General features: G+C 32.5%; 1 protein-coding gene and 1 non-coding gene across 2 annotated transcripts in view; both read right to left on the reverse strand.

Moving 5' to 3' along the window:
• The window catches only part of LOC140444086 (uncharacterized), a 76,327-nt gene extending 63,933 nt beyond the window's left edge, over positions 1–12,394 (reverse strand). The window contains exon 1 of the mRNA XM_072535732.1: positions 12,355–12,394. The gene's annotated coding sequence lies outside the window, so the exon portion shown is untranslated. The remainder of the gene's footprint in view (positions 1–12,354) is intronic.
• Positions 12,395–15,547: 3,153 nt separating this feature from the next.
• On the reverse strand, positions 15,548–15,629 carry TRNAS-GCU (transfer RNA serine (anticodon GCU)). The gene has a single exon. It is a non-coding gene; the product is annotated as a tRNA-Ser (tRNA).
• Positions 15,630–18,263: the final 2,634 nt, after the last annotated feature.

Below are 18,263 nucleotides of genomic sequence, written 5' to 3' on the forward strand. Positions count from 1 at the left end.
CTCGTGTAATGGCTTTCTAATATCGATATAAATTGGTAACGATCCTCACATACTGATCATCTATCTCTATGTTTCATAATATTTTTTAAAGTCTTGTGTGTGGTATTTTATCGTAGGCTTTCTCAAAGTCAACTAGACATATGAATACTTTTTGCTGAAAGGCAGCAGCGACCATCAATACTAGCTCAAGGCGCAGAAGAAATAATCCTGGACCAACTTGAAACTGGACTAGTGGACTGGAGCAGTTTGAATGGATGTGGTACTACGACGGGAAAGCACCGGGAAAACCACCCTATTATATGTTTTCCATAAAACAAAATAACAGAAGAAAAGAAAAAAATAGCTCTCAGTCCGGGACACCCCTTAAAATGGAAGAGGGTGCAAAAACACTATTATTAAGATCCAAGAAAGTGGACAGAAGTGAAAGGATATGACGCATTGCCAACTGGAACGTTCGCAGCTTATTCACGTCTTGCAAATACTGAAACCGAGATATAAAGAATGAAAATAGACTTCTAAAAACCAAAAAAAGGATGGATACATCTATTATTCAGGAAGAACCTACCCAGAACATCACTACGGAAGGGCTACTCGTATGCGAATGACAAAAAAAAGACGACATAACGATGATCATGGATCACCTAGGGAAAATTCTGAATACGTTATTGTAATTTTAAAAGGAGGTAGATAACAAATGAGTCTCAATTTCCCGAATATTGTTGTTATTATTGAATATTTATATAATAATTTTCTACTTTATGGTTTATTGTTTTATTGTAATTTTATATCAATTTAGTCCTCCTGTGTATAAATATTATAATAGACAAAACTTTCGATTGCTACGATAAATATTTGAAAACGTTTATTTTTCTGATGTCATTTTAATTGTAGTGTATTTACCAAACTATAACTTTTAAGTTTACTATTTTTTTATTTATTTATCTTGAAGGTAAATGACCTAGAAATATAAAGTTAATGAAAATTAGGTATATAGTTATTCAATATCAAATGCCTGTTATTAAAAAAAAAAAGAGGTGGGGATTATTTTAACCCCCACAAATTTATTATAAAACAAACGTATTTATATATTTTTAAATATAACATACTGGGAGCAGAATAGTTGATAAGTCTAAAAATTTTAAAAATTTTTTGGCCTGTAATAGATTTTTTTTGATCATTTTTCGCCACTCTCGCCTATATGTATGTAGCTATTAAAGATAATGTTCTTTATTGTTAACTCCTGTTGCGAATTACGATACATTAACCCCGATTGTCAGCGGTATTGCAGTCCAGTAGTCCAGCCGATCAGCAGTTTCGACACAAATTGCTGATGACATGTCGTCATCAATTAATTTCTTATAAATACTGTAAATTTCTGTTTTAAAGTTAGTTTTAATTTAATTAAATAAAGTGCCGTTACTCTGTTAGTTGTACCTTTAAAAAGGCCTTTTTAAAAAGTACCTTTGAAAGTGACAACCCTTAAGTGGCGCATTCGGTGGATTATTGGGAGAGTCTAAAGAAAATTCTTGTCGTTTTCAAAAGTTTACCCGCTACCGAACCAAAATCCAGGGAAAACTGCAGCCGGTTAACCCACGGATTCCAGGCAAATTGGCACAGAAACATATTTATGAAGAAAGCCGAAAAGAAACTTAAAGAAGAAAAGAAACTTGTACCACAAAGGAATGCATCCAAATGCCTAATATCCAATATTAGCTTATTTTGTGTCTTTTTGATTTTTTTCAATTTTACTTGCATCGGCTGGTTATCGTCTGAGTTAACGTCTGCTTTGGGGTATGCCTTTGCAGTTTTCATCGAGTTTTTATATCTATTTGGCATTATTATATAGTCAACCTGATTTTAAAAGAGAGAGAAAAAGAGTTACCTTACTGTAATTATTTAAAATCAATTATTTTTACATGCATCACAACAAATAAAGTGCATAGTGCATTGTTTGATCTATTTGGCAATTTAAAATTCATTATTGTTTGAGTTAGTCGCTTTACAAGTTTCGCCAATCTATTTCTCGTTTAAATTCAAATGCAAATAATTCGTGAGTGTTGTAGTTTGTAGTCAATGGGGTTAAACACACGCTCTTGGGTCGACCCTGACCAAGAGCCGACCTACTTTCCGACTGACCAATTTTGCAACTTTCTGCTACAATAAAACAAAAACTCCCTTTATCGTCTGAATCTAACTGTGTCGGTGGAATAATTGATAATGTGAGTATGAACATTACTAGCAGCAATGAACTATTTTTGATAAGTTTTAGTTTGAATTCACCCATCTCTTTAATATCCATCATACTAGTTTTACCTTATCGAATAATTAAAAAGAGTAGTTTTAAAATTTTGAGTTAGTGCTAAAACAAAGTTGCTAAAATTCTCACCAGATTCTTTTTTTATTATTGTGAACTTAACTTTGCTGGTCACTAAATGCCTCCGTATTTTTGTCCTCGTGCTCTTAAAAATGAACTTATAATAAGAGTTCTATGAAAAGAAAAATCATGTATACTTACCTAAATTTTCTAGCGAAATACTTGTCTAAAGGAGCGATTAGACAGAACGTGGAGTGACGTTCTTCATCGGCGAAGAGAAATAGAAAATACGTAATAAAAAATGACAAAATATAAAGATGGGTACCAACACAACGTGGAACACCATATTTCTTATCAATATTTGTGGTTTACGATCCGTGTGATAAGGAAAAACTGTCTATTTTTGACCGGCGGTGGCTATACCATTGTTTGTCGCTAAATCGAGTCGGTTCAAAAGAATCGGAAGCTGATGCACCGCATGTCCAACTGTTCGGACGCGGCTAGGAGAGGTACGATCAGTGTCGTGGTAATTTTATTATGGAGTGCTCTAACAAAGTTGTGTTCGAATTTTTATTATTGAATAAATTACCTAACTTAATTAAATTTTTACCTCCAGCACTGATGGCGTACTACAGACAACCATCGGAATGGTCCGAATAAATTTTGGCGTAGTTCAAGTGCTATTGTCAAAAAGCAAATATGGTTACTAATTTCACAGTAACGTGGGATGGCAATCGTTGTCTCTTTTCTGATCGTTAATATTGATTTTATGTTTCTGTTTGCCAACGTAAAAAAAGCGAAGAGCGTGAATCAACGAGCTGTCTGATGCCACCATAATAATATGCCACACATAATATATTTCATTGTGAGTCACACCCTTAAAGTATTCTTGCGTATTATCCATTCCAGAATACGAGCAAAATTAGAACACAACATAAGTAAAACACAGTTCAGTTTTAGATGCGGTTTTGAAACTCGAGAACCGCTCTTGGCAATACAAGTCTTGATTCAAAAATGCCTGGATCAACAGAAAGAAGTTTACGCCTGTTTTATCGACTATGATAAAGCATTCGATACTATCAAACATGACAAACTCATAGAACTATTACATCTTACAGGACTTGACACTAAGGACATCCAGATTATAAAAAATCTATATTGGAATCACACAGCTAACATGAAGAATGGACATATGGTAAGTGAAAACGTAACCATTTCGAGAGGGGTTAGACAGGGCTGTATTCTTTCGCCACTGCTTTTCAACCTGTACACGGAACAAATATTTCTAGAGGCACTGGAAGAGTACAACGAGGGCATCAAGATTAATGCGTACCAATAAGTAATTTTCGATATGCAGATGATACTGTTATACTGGCCGATAACATCGAAGATTTGTAGATGATGATAAATAGAGTAAATACAACTGGCAACCAATTTGGACTGAAGATCAATAGAAAGAAAACTGAATTTATGCTGATCAGTAAAAAGAACATTCAACATATCGACCTGAATATTCAAGCCGAACGTATTGAAAGAGTACAACGATTTAAATATCTGGGATATACAGTAAATGATAAGTGGGACCAAGACGTAGAGATTAAGATCCGAATTGAAATAGCAAGATCCAAATTCATCACAATGAGAAAGCTCTTAAGCAACTGCCACCTAAGCGTTAACCTCCGATGGCGCGCCACGAAATGCTACGTACTCTCTATCTACTTTACGGAGTTGAAGGGTGGACGTTAACAGCAGCAACTATAAAAAAGTTAGCTGCTCTAGAAATGTGGCTGTATCGACGCATACTGAGAATAGCTTGGACAATACAGAGGTATTAAGACGAATAGGTAAAGAGGTGGAATTGTTAACAATTGTTAAAAGGAGGAAAGCGTCATACCTAGGCCATGTGTTCCGTAATGATAAGTACAGTCTGCTACAGCTTATCGTGGAATGCAAGATTAAAGGTAGAAGAGGTTTGGACAGAAAGAAGAAATCCTGGCTGAGAAACTTGAGAGAATGGTTTCAAATACCAGAAGCTGCAAACATAATACATACGGCACAAAACAGAGAAACCTATCGTTTGATGGTCGCCAACCTTCGGTAGAAGACGGCACATAAAGAAGAATCTATTTCATATTTAAAAACAGGGGTTTGTAGTGCTGGAAGAGAGGGGTTGCCAAATGCCAGGTGTCTATATCGTTAAAAGATGAACTCTTTGGAATAAAAATCGACCTGTTTCAGCATTTACACAAAATTCAAACAACATTGCCAAATATCAGCGTGGACTCTTTTGAGCGACCAACCCTGTTTCATTAGATACCCTGCAGATATGGCAAACCTCTGTGTAGAATAGAGCCAGTCCTGGAAATGAAGCGTTTTGGATCGCAATTTTTTCGTCCAGCATGGTTTTTTTCTTCTCCATTCAAATCGAAACACAGAAAAGAAGAAACATCTCCTCATGTTTTTGCGTGTGTAAGTGTATATTTCGTTGATTCCTCGTCAGTTTGTTCTACAGTTCGAAAGAAATAACACGTGCTCCGATAATTTTTGTAGAATTATTCAGTTGTGTTTATTATAGTAAATAAATTGATTAGTTTCTTTGAAAATTAATATTTATTTTTTCCAGTGGCTTGGAAATGAAAACATCCGAGAAACAGAATGGGGGTAGCATTTTAAAGAAGGTTATTTACATCAAGTGAGCATGAACAATCCGCTTGCACCCGATAAACTCTTGAAAATGATTTTTTGTTAATGCCAAAAGGGGTGCAGCGTTTCAGGCGGGTGCAGGAAATTGGGGTTATACTGCAACCCCACTTGTTCTGGGTTCTCTGGGGAAGATTGCAACAATATTACACCAGTTGTAGAAGAATACGAAGATGAGATCGATCTCGATGAAGATGACCAAAAAACTATTTATACGTATGTAAGTATTTGTATATATGTAAGTATTTGTATTTATAAATTCGTATTTTTGTGTAAATAAATGTACGTAATTCTACTTTTTTTCTGTATAGATCTATTCAATTACTTATTAAAATTGCAATGTTATTAAGGCGGTTTTTAAGAGTTGAAATATTATGATATTATATCCTAAAGCATAAAACAATCATTATTTAAACAATTAAAACCAAATTTTACCCATACTAATGTTTACTATGTTTTTATGTGATTTTTGACAATAAGGGGGTAAAAGGGCACCGGTTCGGGGTCACAAAAATTAAATTTCCCCAGATCTACTGAAAACTGGGCATTTTTAGTTTACACTCCCTAAAAATAATCAACGGCCTTGAGAGCATGATATAAAATATGAAGTACAGTGTAAGATGATCCTAATCCCAAATTTTTATGCAAATCGAAGCAAACCGAAAGCATTATTTTAGGATAAATAAATTTTTTATATATAGCTCCAACAAGGGTGGTTTTAAGGATTGAAATATTATGAAATTATATCCTGGAGCATAAAACAATCATTATTTAACTAATAAAAACCAAACGTTGACCATAATAAAGTTTAAAATGTTATTTTATATTTTTTTTTTTTTCGACTATGGGTAGTTTTCACCCTTAAAAAACCAAAAGCCCACAACGGCTCAATATAGAAAATGAACTAGAGGGTGAAATGAGCCTAATCCTTAATTTTTGTACAAATCGACGCTGGACAGACAAATTTCGAGTTTTTGCCATTTTTTCAACTTCAGTTCCTGGCCTAAGTACCTTGTAAAAATTATCCGAAACGATCACTGTGAGTGTCTGTAAGATATTCATGTTTAAGAATAAGAAGAATTGTGTTTTGTTATTTTTGTATTTCTGTGTTTAGTTTAAAATAGGTACTGTCATTTGTCAAGTTACTATGTATTTGAGAACATAACCTCTATAATGTAATTAATTAGAGAGTTTTGTAAAATGCACATATTTTGTAAAACGTTCTTTTGAAATATATGTTTATTTGAGCCATCTACATTTATTATTACCAGTTATTACTACATAACAATTATTTGGCGACGAGGAAAATAATTGAACAGATATTTTGAAGAAAAAACATTTTAATAGTTCAAAATGTCTAGGAATGAAGATAGTGCCAGGGGTTACCAACCAATTATTAACGTAGTAAATACGGGCGGTGTATCTTCGTTAGCTATTTATAAACAGGGTAACGATTTTGAAGTTTTTGAGGAACGTTTAGAACAATATTTTGGTGCGAATTTGATTGAGGAATCTAGAAGGGTTGCTGTTTTAATCACATTACTAAGTGAGAAGGTTTATAAAGTTTTAAGAGACCTATGCAACCCAGAGAAGCCCAAGGAAAAAGATTTTGAAACTCTAATGAAACTTTTAAGTACTCATTTTAAGCCTAGATTATCAGTGTATCGAAGGAGGATAATTTTTGACCTGTTAAAGCAAGGGCAAGAATCAGTTAACGATTGGTATCTGAAAATTAAAAACCAGGCAGCACAATGCGATTTTGGTGACAAATTGTTATACCGGGTCCAAGATAGGTTTGTGGTAGGCATGAGGCCAGGAAGTCAGTTTACTTCTGAAAATTTTTGTAATTTTTTAACTAATAATGGTGTAAAATTTTTGACTTCACCACCTTTTCACCCAGCATCAAATGGATTTGCGGAAAATGCGGTAAAATCTGTTAAATCTGGTTTAAGGAAAGCACTTTTAGATGAAAAAAACAAAAATGTTTCATTAAATACATTATTGTGTCGATATCTTTTCTCTTACAGAAATTCAGTTCATGCTACAACAGGGTTGTCTTCCTCAAATATTATTTTTAAGTCAAAGATAAGAACACGTTTAGATTTATTAGCACCAAAAGGTGTGCAAGTTAATGAAAAAGCAAATAAGCAAGAACAGAATTATAAAGGGAAAAGAGATGTACATTTTGAAGTAGAGGAGAGAGTCTCATGTAGAGGAACCCAAATAAAAAAAGGTTGGGTGCAATATGAGATTGATGAGATTTTAGGTGATAGAATTTATTTTTGTAAGTTAATAGACCAAAACATTGTTTGGAAAAGACATTTGAACCAGATATTAAAGAATATATCTAATCCCTTAGATGTAATTGTGCCAAACGAGAATGTGTCTCAACCTTTAGATGTAGTTGTGCAAAATCCGGTTATTATACAAAATGAATCAAAGCAAGAACTACCGATAATTCCTGAGACAGAGCTAGAGGCGATTCCAGAAATAAGTTCGAATGATTTAAATTATGATAAAAATACTTCAGAGGTTAAAAATGAAATTTTGTTAAAAACTGTATCTGGTGCAAAAGATAATCTTAAGTTAGTTAGTAGTAGACCTAAGAGGGAAATTAAACCACCACATCGATTGAATTTGTAAAGGGAGGTATTTGTAAGATTTGTAAGATTCATGTTTAAGAATAAGAAGAATTGTGTTTTGTTATTTTTGTATTTCTGTGTTTAGTTTAAAATAGGTACTGTCATTTGTCAAGTTACTATGTATTTGAGGGCATAACCTCTATAATGTAATTAATTAGAGAGTTTTGTAAAATGCACATATTTTGTAAAACGTTCTTTTGAAATATATGTTTATTTGAGCCATCTACATCTATTATTACCAGTTATTACTACATAACAGTGTCACTGTTAGTATTAACAGATTAACGAAGTTATTAAAAAATCCTTAAACTATTTACTTATTGACCTTATTGTCCTTTTCTTCATTATATTTTTTTAACGTTTTAACCTACTTATCATTTTTAATTAAGTTCCCCTTCTCTAAAATAATGCTAATGACGTCTATGAAATTCTATTACCCGAATTGAAATCGTGTGCTTCAAATATTAAAAGACACCTCGGTAATCAATATCTTGTTAATAGCTAAGTCGAAAAATTAATTTCGATCATAAAAATAGCGTGTTATTGGAAGCCTCTTCCGGAAAAAGACTGATATTGTATTTATAGCCTTCCTAACATTAAAAACATTGAAGGGAAATTTCTGGATTCCTAGTTCATCCAAACTTTAATATTTTTTTATTCCGAAAATAAAATTATGATTATGTTAATTAAAAAAATAAACTTAAAAATAAATAAATAGTTTTGGTATAGCAATATTGTTCAACTTTGTAGATAAAATACTGCGGAAAAAATTTAAGATTTACGTAAGAAAGATAATGTGGATGACGGTAACAAATGAGAGAATAAATGAGTATGTAAGAAAATACTCAATTTAAGGTTAATCATTCGGATAGATGTCAAAAAACTTATTTTATGAAATAATCGTAATCCTAACCTAACCTAACCATGAAAATGGCACAGGTCTAGGAATCAAACGGGAGGTTAACTATTATGTATATAAATAGAATAGATGCTGAGTTATTACTATTTACTACAAACTACAACGTAGTCAATCACATGACAAAGTTTTCACAGTTCTGTGCCATATAAAAAAGTTTCGGTGCAATCTCGAATGAAAGGAGGGACAGAAGGATAAAATTAATAATGGATATACTAGGAAAAGTCTAGTATTACACTAATTGACGCCAAAATTACACAGCATAGGTAAACAACGTTCTTCTTCTTCTTGTATTGCCTATCCGTTTCGGCTTTTGGTGACCATGATGGTAATCTTTATCTTGCATACATCTTTCTGCTCTGAAAAGATTTGTGGTTGTTGTGTTAAACCACGTACCTAGATTTTTCAGCCAGGAAATCCTTTGCCTCCCTGTTCCTCGTTTTTCTTCTACTTTTCCTTGTAGAATTAATTGCAGCAACCCATACGTTTCGCTGTTCCTCATGATGTGACCGAGGTATTCGATTACAATTCAAAAAACATTAAAGTTTCTATTTACTGCTCATATTTCAGCTCCAACTTCTTGAGGTTAGTTATAAAATTTCTTTATTCATCGCTAAAACTGGAAAATATCATACTATAGGAGAGAATTAAATAAAACCGTCAATCCCAGCATTTCCTACAACGGTTCTTGAAAATGATGACAGAGATGTAAAAGCTATGCCACTCAGTAACAATACTGTTAGTAGAAGAATAGACGAAATAAGTAAAAATATTGAAAAACAGATTGTTTTTCAAAAATATAAATTTCTCTGTCTTTCTTCTATCGTTAATTTTTCTACGTGGCTTCTAAGTAATATCTGTACTATTGCCGTTGAGGGAAATATGTATGTACAATGGGAAAATAAATGAAAATATATTAATTTGTGATAATGAATTATCAAACAATTTTTAAAAAATACTTTCAATTCATTAAATCAAATAAATTTATAATTAAACCAAACATATAACCTATGACAATTTTTAAAAAAATACTTTCATTTTATTAAATCAAATAAATTTATAATTAAACCAAACATATAACCTATGCTTTTTTATGCATAATTAAACTTAAATATTCTCTAATGTTCATATACAAATTATCAATACTTATTATGACTTATGTATGTACTCAAAAAAAAAGATCTCTTAATTAAATTTTATATTTATTATGAAAGCGAATAGCTGAAAAAAATATTGAAAGAATCAAATTAGTTATAAATTGTTACAAGTGTGGTTGGAAGTCCTTTTTTATTGTATATCAGATTGACCTTTTATTTACACAATTTTTCTATTGGCTCCTTTTCTCTTGTGAGAACTGAGAATTGACTCTTTTTGTTTAAATCTCGATATAACAATATAACTAAACATAAAGATTATTATCTACCGTCATCTTTTACCAAAATCTTTCTCCTTACTTTCAAAATTCTGTGTACAAAAAATTTCTATTTTGTATTCTGTATTTTGTATTAAAAAAATTCCTATATTTGTGCTTTTGACATAATTGATTAATAAAAACCGACTATTGCTACCATATCGATATCTATCTGCTTTATCATAACTTAGAAAAACCATTACTCATTTTTATCTATTTGGTTTTTAAAGAAATAATTATCCTATTTATTTATTAAATCGAGTTTATTGGTCGGTGAAATTAAATATATATACATAAATTTAAAAAACTACTTAGATGTCAAAGATATACCAATGAAAAATATAACATCTTATGCTGCAGATAAGGTTCCTTATATGAGGAGCAAGAAAAATGACAAACATGAACGATGTAAATCCATAAATGATTCTTGTGCATTGTGTTATTCATAGGGAAAACTTGGTTGCTAAAAACATCTCGCCTCTTCTAAATAAAGTACTAAATTCAATAATACAGTTTGTTAATGCTATTAAAACTAATGCCAAATGTAAGCGTCTCTTCAAGCTAATTTGTGAAAACCACCTGAGACTTTACTTCATAGTGAAGTAATATGGCTATCTAAAGGTACCTGCTTGAAAATATTTATGGAACGCTTTGTGGTTTTTTAAGCGACAACCCTGAAATGAAGTATCTGTAAACAACCGATGGTAAAGCACTTTTATTTAGCCGATATCTGAAAAACTAACAAGTAAAACTCTTATCATTGCAAATTAAAGATATTTGATTTAAATTCCAATATTGAGTTATGTCAAAAATATATTAACACCAAAAATTTTGAACAGTTCCATTGGTTCCAAAAATATAACGTAACTGATACAGCTTTACTTGTTATTGTTAATATTCTGTCGCCTGATTTAAAAGAAAGATTTTCTGATTTAAAACAAATTGATTTTATAACGTGGACAATGCAGGTTTGATGACGAATGTGAGCTGAATTAAAAAAAAAAACAAGACGACCTAGAAAAGTATGCCGCACAACGAAAAAAGTAAAGAAAATGCTCAGGGTCGGAAAATAAAGTATAGAGATGATAAAGTAAACCGTATTGAAAAAAAGAAAATTCCAAGAAACACGCAATAAAACCTTTCTACAAAGAAGTAAAATGCATTAAAACTGACTCCCAGAGAAGAACGATGAGTATAAAAGATGAGCAAGGAAACCTGATAGTGGAAGAAGACCAAATATGTGAAGAATGGAAAGAATATTTTGAAGAGTTTGTAAATGACAGTTAAAACCTCATTAAATATATAAGAAGCGATGGCTTGGCTTTGTGAGGAAACAGAAATCATATACTCAAGCTCAACCATATGTGCAAGAAAATGATTTCTACCGATTCCATCTTCATATTAAGCTGAATGTGTATTTTGTGCTGTAAATGATTTACTGATAAAAAAAGAAATCGGCTGTATATAACACAATATGGAGACTTGAAACTGAAACTAACCAAATTGGAATCTAATGTAAAATCTTTGTGTAGCAAGTACCAAGAACAGGGAACGCACCAAATTAAAATAATAAATTAATATAGAAAAAATTTTGGAATTTGTATTGCACTTTTTCATTATATGTTTTGAAAATTTACTTTTTGTGTTTGGTTAACAATTTCTTAGTGATTTCTTCCTAAAACCTATCATTTAAGTTTCTTAAGTGAACAATTTAATTTTTTATCATTAAGAAATGGCAGAAAAAAGGTTGGGGAAACACTGCTCTATAGCATTTACTCTACTATTCTACTAGTAGAACGTCATCGCTCTGTCTCTTTCTCTCTTCTCTTTGCCTTCCATTCTTTTTTATTACTTTCACAACCCAACTCTTGCATACTTTAATTTCCTTAGCTACTTCTAATAGTCTAAGTCTAATATACTCACATTAATGCAACTTATAATGTAGTGCAACCTACATACAACTTATATAGTATTTTTTTATGCAGGTTTTCATAATTAGCTACATCTTTACATGTTACATAAATTTTTAAAACTGTTTTTAAATAGTTGTTCTGAAATAAATTGTAGATATAGATGTAGATCACTTAATTGTAGATTTTTCGTTCCAAATAAGTTGACTTAATATAGAATTAGTCTACGTATTATGATAAAATGAGACCATTTGTTTCTATTATTGACGTACAACAGAAATTGTTCATTCACCAAAATGGTGATATTACGATTTTTGTCAATTCTTCTCTCAACTAAGTAATATTAAGCTACCGAAAAATTCCGATACAAATCACCGAATTTCCATTGGGCGATAAATTACTCCAATGCGTTCATAGAAAGTGGGTCCTTACGGTAGTAAACAATCGAAACGTAAACTTACCCTTCAAAACTGTGTCACATACCACACGCACCACCACTTGATCGGTCGCAACTGTCAGAAAACGTCTTGTTTTGTTTTGATTATTATGAGTCGTTATAGTAACGCAAGAACGTTCCATTTCAACGTCTAGAGGGCAACTCTGAAAATTGTTACGAGTGTATTCCTCGGTTGTTAAACGGGGTGGATATGCAGAGCTGCAGGAAAATTTATTTTATTTTTGAGTTTAGTTATGTTAAAGACATATTTTCTTTCTCTATTTTACAGGTTATTATTATTATATTTTTTTATGTTTCTTCAGTCATACTGAACAAAAGAAACAACAACAATACACCATAGTTCAGAAAAAAAAATAAAAGAGAAATGTAAAGAGAAACGAGATGCCTACACGAGGTACAAAATATCAAATACTCCAAAATCCCGATACACTTACAGAAGAATACGAAATGAAACAAAGCAGTTGGTAAGAAGAACAAAAAATTAACTCTAGGAACAGTTTACAAACAGGATGGAAAGCGACTTCTACGGCCACAAAAACAAATATGGAGATTCGTAAGAAACCAACGGAAAGAAATGGCAGAATTGAAGGAATACAGTAACATACCAGCAAACGAATGGGAAAGATACCTGACAGAACTGTTTAAAGGAAAGGAAAATAATACTCAACACAATGAGCTTCTAAAACACACTTATACTTATACAAAAACTAATATTGCTCTGCAAGATACCAGACGCATGGAGAAACAGCATAATGATACCAATGTTCAAGAAAGGAGATAAAGAAGACCCCAACAATTGTTCTTCTTTAAGTGCCATCTCCGCGACGAAGGTTAGCAATCATCATGGCTATTCTGACCTTCTAGGTAGCTGCTCTGAACAATTGCCTTGAGCTGCAACCAAACCACTCTCTCAGGTTCTTCAACCAGGAAACTCGTCTTCTTCCTACGCTTCTCCTACCCTCTACTTTTCCTTGAATTATGAGTCTCAGGAGGTTGTATCTTTCGCCTCTTATCATATGTCCGAAATATTGCAATTTCCTTTCTTTTATTGTATTTTCCATTTCCCTCTCTCTGCCTATTCTGCTTAACACTTCTGTATTCGTGACTCTATCTACCCATGGATCCATGAATCCTTAACAATCTTCTAAATGTCCACATTTCAAACGCATTAAGTCGATTTATTCTATTCCGCTTTAATGTCCATAATTCAGCTCCATAGTAGAGTACACTGTGTACATATCATTTAATTTGCATTCTGAGGGGCAATGTCAGATCTTTGCTGCATAAAATCTTTTTCATTTTCACGAAGTTGGCACGTACTTTTTCAATTCTGACTCTTATTTCTGCAGTATAATCGTTATTTTCTGTGATTATCGCTCCCAAGTAAGTATATCTTTTTACTGTCTCCATCTGCTGGCCGCCTACCGTTAATATTTCGTTTGTATTGTTGTTCTTGCTAATTTTCATGAATTTGGTTTTTTTGGTGTTAAAAGAGAGTCCGTATTCTTCACTATATCTTAATATTTTGTTCATTATTCTTTCTAAGTCTTCCAAGTTGTCGGCTATTATGACCGTATCGTCGGCATACCTAATGTTGTTAATTTAACTTCCGTTCACTTTTATGCCGATTGTGTCGTTTACCAAAGCTTCTTGTATGATTTCTTCAGAATAAGCATTAAACAATAACGGCGACAGTATGCAACCTTGCCTGACCCCTCTCCTTATCTCCACTTCTTCTGACACCTCTCTTCCAATTTTCACATTTGATCGTTGCCTGTAGTATAAATTTGATATCAATGTTACATCCCTCACACATCCAGGTTCTTGTTTTTGAGTACTTCTATAAGTCGGTCGTGTTTTACCTTATCGAATGCCTTTTAGTCTATAAAGCATACATAAAGATCTCGATTAACATTCAAACATCTTTGGGTCAGCACGTTAAAAGAAAATAGTGCCTCTCTTGTGCCAACTAAATCCAAACTGGGAATCACGGATATCCATCCAACTTAGCGTGTATTCTACTCGTATTATGGATGATTTTTAGCAGGGTTTTTAAGGTATGTAACATTAGACTGATCGTTCGATAATCACTACATTCTTTGATATTTACTTTCTTTGGTAGACAAATAAATGTTGATGTCAGTATTTCACGTGGAATGATTCCTGTGGAATAGATTGTGTTCAGTAGTTGGATAAAAGATCTATGTTTTTTTCATTGACCACTTTTAGCAATTCACTTGGTATTTCATCTGGACCAGCAGCTTTATTATTTTTCATGGATTTTACTGCATGCATAACTTCTGACTTTGTTATTTCGGGTCCCTCGTCTTTACTCTGATTATCTTCATATATATTTTCCTGTCTCTGGTCATGGAATAATTCCTCTATATATATTCTTTCCATCTTCCTAATTTTTGTTCTGTCTCCAGTAAATTGTTACCTTGTTTGTCCAATAGTATGCTTGAGATTTTTTGTTTTGCTACCCCAGCTAATTCTTTAACTTTCTTATGGAGATTAAAGTTTGCCTGTTACTGAATTTGAATTATTGAGAAATTGTTTGAATGTTTCTAAAACTAATGTTACTAAACTAAACTAAAACTAATCATACAGTTTATTATTTTATTGTAATTTTGTCTGTAGTTTGTACTTAATTCATTTGTACTTTTGTAGAATTGAGAGGAGGTGTTGATGTACAATTAATTTCCATAATTATTTTATGTATTTTGGCAACACGTTTTCTTTTTGTTGATTATTGATGACTTACTTGTCACTTGTCACTGATCTCTGTACACCTTACACCTGTACTTGTAAAACAATAATACTTATTTCTTTTCTAATTAAACATAATAATTGTATTATTAATATTAAAGTAAAATACATTAATTATCAGTTAAAACCATATTTTTGCTTTGCTTCGAAAGTATTTCAAATATTGGAAGAATTTGCTCTTAAATTTCTTTGCACAGCGGACCGTTTAAGTCAAAGCTCTCACCCTAATCCAAAATTGTCGCCTAATCCAAAATTTCCAGATGACATCGTCATCCTATTGTCCCTAAAAAAATCCCTACCTGCAAAATATCTACTAATAAAATTGGATTTGTAATTTATTTTCAACTGTGTCATGGTCAAAATACTCGATGTAAAGTACGAAATATAAAAAACAAAATTTTAAATGTAAAAAAAAAATAAAAAGTTTCCGACGAGGATGGGATTCGAACCCACGCGGGCAGAGCCCATTGGATTAGCAGTCCAACGCCTTAACCACTCGGCCACCTCGTCATGACTAACGATGCGTCTACGTAGAAATAAGATTGGAAAATATCAAATGAAAATAAATTCTCGTAAAATAGTTTAGATAACATTAATAATAAGCAAATACTTCAACAAATGATAACAAAAAATTATGAGATAATTATATAATTGTCATTATTAGCAACGAATTGTAATATTTTTTGTTGTACCTATGTATACATTTCGTATAATTTAAAGGAAGACAAGAATATTTGATATTTTATATCTCGCAAGTTTGAAAAAATTAATGTTTAGAAGAAAAAGGTTAAACCTAGTTTCAACCAATTTATTAAAACGTTTTATGTAATTATAATATTATTTAAATATTGAATAATGAACCAAAATAACATTTTTTTTCAAAAACGTGTGTCTTTACGAGGTTTTGTGACTACAATTGCTTCCTTTCGTATATTTTTCATTATTTGTGATTTAACCCTTTATAGGATACTGGTCGATATTTCAACCAGTCTAGAACAACAAGTTTCACAAAGAGCCACCGGTTTAAATTTGCCCCAATTGCAATGTGCATGTTTCTAGTCGGTTACTGGTGTAATATGAAACCAGTTCCTGAATTGGCACAAGATGTCGACTAACCGGTTGAAATTTCCACCAGTGTGCATAACAAACAACATATTTCCCATACGTGTTCATTGTTTGTTTATTCAAAAGTCTTTTTGTGTATGAAACTGTCAAGTGTTTTCAATAATAAATATATGGGTATATTAGAGAAAATATCATAGATGTTTCTGAATTAAAAACGTACAATTCTCATACAATTGAAGCGTTTATTTGAAAAACACCACGTTCATTTTTTGCAAATTTGACTTTATATGTTGTTCGCATAGAATAGTAGTTTCTTTATCGATCTCACACATTTAGTTGTGTAAAAATCCCCAGATGTCCGAAGTCCCATAGAAAATTTGGATAGTTTTCGAAAAACAGCAGATGTCCTAAGCGTGAATGATCTTATCCAAAAATTTATCAGTTGTATGCGTTATTTGTTAATAACAGGTGATGTTTGTTTCTTTTGTATCAGAAAAATAGTTCAGCATGGCGGAAACTGTTCAACACAATACCTCTAATATTATAGATGATAGCATTTGTGAAATTCAAAATACAGATCAACCACGAAAACGGTAAAGAAAAGTTTTTTCGAAGGGAAACCATAAAGCAAGCTAAAATACATGTATTGCTCACAAAACGCATAAAGGTGATAAGGATATTTTACCGCGAACAACAGGAAATGACTGTAGGTAAGTTTTTCGATAATAACTGTAGATAAGTTGTTTTCTCAATGCTTATGACTTTATCGATGCTTCTATGTAATATCACAGGAACAACGTTGTGACTTACTGAATATGTTAAATCATATCAAGACCAAACATGAGCAGGATTCATATTTATCAAGCTTCATTAGCGTTACTCATGTCCAGATACGACGCAGTTGTATTCCACAAGCTGCTTTACCTAACCACAGTACTACTAGTGACAGTGGAAATAAAGATACAAACAAAGCTCGGCATCAACAAGGTCCACCACATGTAGCTTCTTTTATGTATAAAATTTAGGTAAATAGACGTAAGTATTTGTGCTACAGCTCTTCGTAGTATTTTTGGTGTTACTTAAATGTAGATCCGTCGAAGTAGAATAGATTAACCAGTAGCGCACCTAGAATTTGCCTCTGGGGGGGGGGGGGTTTGGTTGGTCACCGAAATTTTTTTTATGATGTTACCTCTATTTTGAGTCCTTAAAATATGTGAGTAACACTGTCGGAATAGGGTTAACCCCCAAACCCCCCCTGGGTGCGCCACTGAGATTAACAATGAGTGGATGTTCTCCAAAAGATTCCCGGGGCAAGCATACAAATAGGCCTAAGAAGACACCCAGAGCACACGCACGAATAGCTCACATTTCTTTATTCAAAGGCCGCCAGTCATTATACACGAAGACTTGACAAAAAAAAATTATCTACCATCAGAGTTAAATGTAAAAAATATGTACAGAGCCTTGAAAGAACTTCACCCACAGTCCAACGTTTCTGACTTCGTTTATTATAACATATTTCAAACTCAATTTAACATATTTTTTTCTTACCCCAGATGTGACGTTTGTACATTATGTGATGAAACTGAAACCCAACTCAAACTACCGAATATCATTGAATGAACAAAAAAGGAACTGCTTTAAGTGAAGAACCTTCATCACGCTTAAGCAAAGGCATTTTATGATATAAAACGAAAAATTAAACATAAAATGTCAGCATGGTAATAATGTATCTGCAATAGTCTTTGACTTTATGCAAAATCTTTCGCTTTTCTACAACAGACAACTTTGGTAGGTACTATATACTTGGAGTACACGACATCGGAGGCAATGATGTCCATATCCTACCTATTACCAAGGAATGGCTAAACGTGGTCAAAATGAAGTAATGATAATTCATTATCTTAAAGATCATATACTCGGTAAAATGGATGAAATATGGTTTTTCTCTGATAGTTGCCCGGGTCAGAATAAAAACTACATCTTTATTGGCTTTTCATATATCCTGGAGCATGTAGTAAAATTAGTATCAGAGATAACACACATATACCCAATACTAGGACATTCATACCCAGCTGC

The sequence above is a fragment of the Diabrotica undecimpunctata genome, chromosome 6 (genome assembly GCF_040954645.1).
Source record: "Diabrotica undecimpunctata isolate CICGRU chromosome 6, icDiaUnde3, whole genome shotgun sequence".
NCBI classification, from domain to species: Eukaryota; Metazoa; Arthropoda; class Insecta; order Coleoptera; family Chrysomelidae; genus Diabrotica; species Diabrotica undecimpunctata.